Source organism: Trichosurus vulpecula, chromosome 6, assembly GCF_011100635.1.
Source record: "Trichosurus vulpecula isolate mTriVul1 chromosome 6, mTriVul1.pri, whole genome shotgun sequence".
Classification (NCBI taxonomy): domain Eukaryota; kingdom Metazoa; phylum Chordata; class Mammalia; order Diprotodontia; family Phalangeridae; genus Trichosurus; species Trichosurus vulpecula.
Window position 1 is genome coordinate 144,091,334 of NC_050578.1, and position 5,726 is coordinate 144,097,059.

Consider the following 5,726-nt stretch of genomic DNA (forward strand, 5'->3'; position numbering starts at 1 on the left):
CTGTCTGGCCATGTTCCCAGCCAACTTACTTGACCCTTGAGTTTTTCAGCAGGGTATGACTGCTTGTAGAGTGAAGAGTACTATGTTCCAAGCTTGGGGGTATGCGCTGTTGATTTCAGAGTTATTACAGCCAGGTCTGCCACACCAGCGCTCCTCCTTCCCCAAGAACCCCCAACTTGGACTGGACTTAGATCTTCAGCAGGCTCTGCACTCCTGCTCTGATCTGCCTCTTAATTTCTCCCACCAGGTGGGCCTGGGGCCAGAAGCAACTGCAGCTGTAGTTCTGTAGCTGCCCCACCTCCGCTTCCTCCAGGGAGGTGGCAGAACCACAAACTCCTTCCACTCCCCTCAGCTTTTCCCACTAACCTTCTCTGTTGTCTTTGGTGTTTGCGGGTTGAGAAGTCTGGTAACTGCCACAGCTCGCTGATTCAGGGCACTAGGGCCCGCTCCACCCAGCTCCGGGTCCGGTTGGTCTGCACCACCCACGCTTGGCTCTGCTCCACTCCCAGCTCCGTGAGCAAAAGACCTCATCCAGCAGCCATCCAGGGTGTCCTGGGCTGGAGCCCTGCTTCCCTCTGCTATTTTGTGGGTTCTGCAGTTCTAGAATTTTTTCTAGGTTTTCAGAGGGACTTGGCAGGGAGCTCAAGCTAGTCCCTGCTTTGCAGCTGCCATCTTGGCTCTGCCCCTCTAAGGAATTTTTTTTTTTTTTAAAGCATGGCCAATTTCATGGAACATAAAAATTCCAGACTAGAAATTTTTGCCAGTCTTCACCAACTCTCACTCCTTCCCAATAGAACCTATACTTGGGAATATGTGATTTTAAATCATGTATTTGATTAAGCTTCTCAGAACTTATCAAGTAGGTCTTAGAATAGATATTTTGCAAAAGTAGAGGTGAAAATGTTTTTCGATAAAAATCAACACTCTCTCTGGTTGATTATAATTATTGCTTTTTTCAATAATATCTAAAGCTTAATTATAATTACTTTTAAAATGAAAAATTGCTTTCCTTATCTCAAAAATACCATTATTGATATTAATGATAAGAGTATTCAAGTAAATTCCAAATGAAAATATTACTTTTTTATAGGAATTCTCTCTTCAAGTGAAAAGAAAATTTTCAAATTTTCCTTTTCCTGATGTGAGTACTTCTAATAACCATTAAAGCCAAAGAACTACTAAGTTTTTTGTGTTAATTTATAATACTTATGAAAATTCTATCCTGTTCATTGGAAAATGGGTATATACATGTTTTCTATCTAGATTATTGAAATTACTAATAAAAAATAACTTGCTCACAAATATTTTCTACTCCTTCCTGTATTTGAATTAACTGTTTATACTATGCAGGTATCTTCTAGTGTTTTCCTGGCAGGAAGGACAAGTATATTTACTCCAATAATAAATAGTTATATATGATGTGAGCTGTATCATTTACATGTCTCTTTAAACAATTTAAGCATATTTGCATATCAGTATAAATAGCAATATTTAGATACCCCTGTTGGGGCAGTGGATAGTGTAATGCACATGGAGTCAAGAAGACTTGAGGTCAAATTGAGCCTCAATCACTGTTTGTCCATGGCTAAATCACTTAACTTTGCCTCAGTTTTCTCAATTGCTAAATGGACCTAATGATAACACCTGCTTCACAGAGTTGTTCTGAGCATCAAATAAGTTACTATTTGTAAAAAAAAAAAAAAAAGTAGCATTGTGTCTGGTGCATATTGGCACTATATAAATGCTTATTCCCTTTCCCTCACAAGGGAAACATAAGAAGAGGCTAAAGGTTATTCTGAAATTTGTATATAAGCTACACAATAGAGGAGAGAGTTAAAAAATACAGTCTGTATTCCGTTTCTCTCTAATCATATAGTCACCACCCTAGTTCTGGCATTCATTGCCTCTTTCCTAAAATATTGCATTAGGCATTAAAATATAAACTCTTTAATCAAACAAGAAGTACAGACAATTGGGAAAGACAAAATCTTCAGCTTTTTTTCTTGTATCCCTAGTGCTTAGCATGGCACCTGTCACCTTTTAGGCATTCAATAAATTGCTATTGTTTGATTGGTTCTTGGTTTCATAACTTCAAATGTCTCTTGTTTCTAGTCCATGTTCTACCAAGCTGCTACATTTGTTTGTCAATAAAAAATATTTAAGCACCTACTATGGGCAGGCATTGCTCTAAACAATCTAAGCATGTGATTCTTTGTGTCAAGAAGTTTTAATGTTGTTACAACTCCATGAAAGAGGTTTTTAATTTGAGTCTATAGATTTCCAAGGGATCTGCAGATAGATTTCAGGGGGTCTATGATCATAAAGTGTGTGGGTAAGCCCCATTTGATTCTGAGTGTTCTGGCTAAAAGTAAGCCTTACCTTCTACAGATGTCATTTGACTTTGTCTCCTGATGTGGTTCAGGCCAAAAATGTCTGGATGCTAAATTAGGTTGGTGAGAGGTGTTAGATGCTTCTCCCAGCTTCCTTGTTGCAGTTGGGGTTCCAGTGACACTGTAGCAGAGTCTCTCTCCTGTTGCCATAGGGCTCTAAGGTTAGTCTCTACAGGTTACACTAGGCTCTGTGTAGGGTCTTTCTCCTATTGCCAAGGACTTCAGTGTTGCTCCACTGCTGGGGCTCTGTCTAATTCCTTTCTCCTCCTTTATCTGGCTCATATAAAGGTCCACCACTACTTTGTGAGTCTAGCCTACTTCTTGCTGTTCTCAGATTTCTACCTGCTATGGCTTGTTCCTCCATCAATATTTCATCAGGATTCTGGCAATCTTTTTGTGCATTCCTAGACCAAGGAGTTTATAGGTGAGTTTCTTCATTTTTAATCTGGTATATTTTAAGATATTGCTGATGTCTTTTTTTCATGGGAGATCGGAACACCTTTAAGCCTTAATAGACTGCCATCTTCCAACACTGTTTTTCATTATTCTTGTTAGTTTTTTGTATTACTCATTATCTTTCCCCTTAAACCCTTCCCACCTCCTACCTTCCTTATTAATGTAGAGGGCAACACCATCCTCACAGTCCTTCAGACTCACAAGCTAGGAATCATTCTAGATTAGTCATTATCCTTTATTGTCCCTTGCCACCATATTCAAACTGTTGCCAAGATTTGTTCATCTCATCTTTGAGGCATCTCTTTTTCTCCTCTGACATTGCCAACATTCTAGTAAAGGCCCTCATCACTTCAAGCCATGATTATTGCATAGTGTATCTACTGGCCTTAAGTATTTCTCCACCCCAATTAATCTTCCATTCAGCCACTAAAGTGATTTTCCTAAAGTCCAAGTCATATTGTTTCACTCCCACTCCTAATCAAAGAAGTCCAGTGCATTCTTATTGCCTCCAGGAGTGAACACAAAATTCTTTGTTTGGCATCTTAAAGCCCTTCATAACCTGCCCCACCCATACCTTTCTGATCTTCTTACACCTTACTTCCTGATGGGTGGCACTGGCGTCCTATCAATACAAAATAGATTTAGGAGGGTAGGCAGGAGATAGACTGTGAAGGGACTTGAATAACCAAGAAACTTTTGTTATGTCCTAGAGCAAAAGTTTTTAAATTTTTATTTTATTTTTTTCTGCCATGGTTCCCTTTGGCCAATCTGCTGAATGCTATAGAACCCTTTTAAAAACATTGTTCTTAAATATATAGTGTAAATTATATAGAATTATAAAGGAGATCAATTATTTTGAAATAAAAACATACTTTTTCCTTCCAAAGGATTATTACAGTCTTGGAAAGAAAATCCTCAATCAAGTGGTGATTTGGGAAGACAAATTGCAAGATTCTAAGATATTAATGAAAGTTTAGGAAGCAGAAGAAATCAGAACCAAAGATTTTAAGAAAAGGGTTAGATCATGGCAGATTCAGGAAAGTGCAGAGCTAAATAAAGGTTCTTTTTACTTGTTTTTAAGAATGGGAAGAACCTGAGTACTTTTCCTTTCTCTCTCTCTCTCTCTCTGTCTCTGTCTGTCTCTCTCCCTCCCCTGTCTTTTTCTTTCTTTCTCTCTTTCTCTCTCTGTCTCTGTCTCTTTGGCTCTCTGTCTCTGTTTCTCTCTCTCTCCCTGTCTCTTTCTTTCTTTCCCTCTCTCTCTCTCTCTCTCTCTCTCTCTCTCTCTCTCTCTCTCTCTCTCTCTCTCTTTCCCTACTTGGAAAGAGCCAGGAGATAAAAAGAAATTGGCACCTTTGGGGAGGGAGAGGAGTAGAAGAAAAAACGCAGCAAAATTCAGGTTGAAATACAAGTTAATCAGATCAAAAGCACTAGTAAAATAGTTGGTTTTGTTTAGAGGAATGGTTATCTGATCATTAGCTTTAAGCAACACACACACACACAGAGTATATATTTGTGTGTGTGTGTATGTATACATATATACATAAACACTTGGGAGAGGGTGTTGGCCATGTCAAAGATGAGCAGGGCCAGATATGATAGCTACTGAAGTTAGAATTGATAGTACTGGGCAACTGAGTGTATGTGGATATTGAAAGAAAGGGAACACTAGAGGATTCTGAGGTTGTGAATGTGGGAGATTAGAAAGGCATTTGGTGTCTTTGATGGGAAAAAAAAATCTTTTGGTGTTTCATTTGTAGTTTGGTTTGCTTTGTTTCAATTAGGGATTAATGAGATCCATTTTAGTCATTTGGGGTTAATGATATCTATGAGAGATGGAGATGTCTTGCACACACTTAGTGATTGCGTGAAAGAAATTAGGACTAGATATATGGATTTGGAAACTGCTTGAATAGAGATGATAATATAACACATGGTAATTACAAAATCATAAGGTCTTTGGGGATACTCATATTTACATGATTATAACTAGATGAATAATCTAATAAAGAATATCTGAAAAGTCAGTATTCAGAAGGGTAAGAAATGTAGAAGGAGATCTAAAAGACATTAAGTTAATATTATAATTAGAAAATATATAGAACTGTTTCTGAAAGGGATAGATTTTAAAATATAATTAGATGAATACTTTAGGATTTTGATTTACTTTTTAGGGAAATTACATTAGTTTTTTTTGCATTAAGTTAAATTTGCATTTCTATATCTGTAATGGTCAATACTCAGAGAAATATTGTTTATCTCTTCAGTGCATTTCCTCTCCTGAGTTGATTTCCTTCCATGGAATGGGCTGAGAATTTCTCTATAGGTAAAATTTTCTATCAAAGTTCATAGTAGATTTGTTTCCATCATCCATGATAGAAAGAATTGATGATTAGCATTGGCAGGAGGGAATTCCTCATTAGAGAGCACTTTGCCCTGTTGAAATTGAAGGTCTGATGGGGAAAATGCAGGTGGAGTCACCAAGCAGGCACTTCCCCATAGAGCATGGGAATTAACACAGAATTATGGCCAATATCTGTTACATGGTGATCATTAGCTCACATAGAAATTCTCCTCTGTCATTTCATATAATTCATTCAAATATAACTGAAAAGATTGAATTAAGTTTCCCACTCTATCCCCAAACTTCTAGGTATCTTCCCATCCCAAACTCCTAGCTTTGGTTTCTCCTACCTCTACATCCCAGGCCAGGACTATGTTGTGGGTATCCTGAATCACTGGAAAATATCTAATAAGTTGTTATGATTTCCATTGAGCTCCTTGAAAGCAGGATTATCTTTTAACTTTCCTCATAGTGCTTGACACATAGTAGGTGATTAACAAATGCTAGATGGATGATTACAAAAAAAACCCCTTAATTTA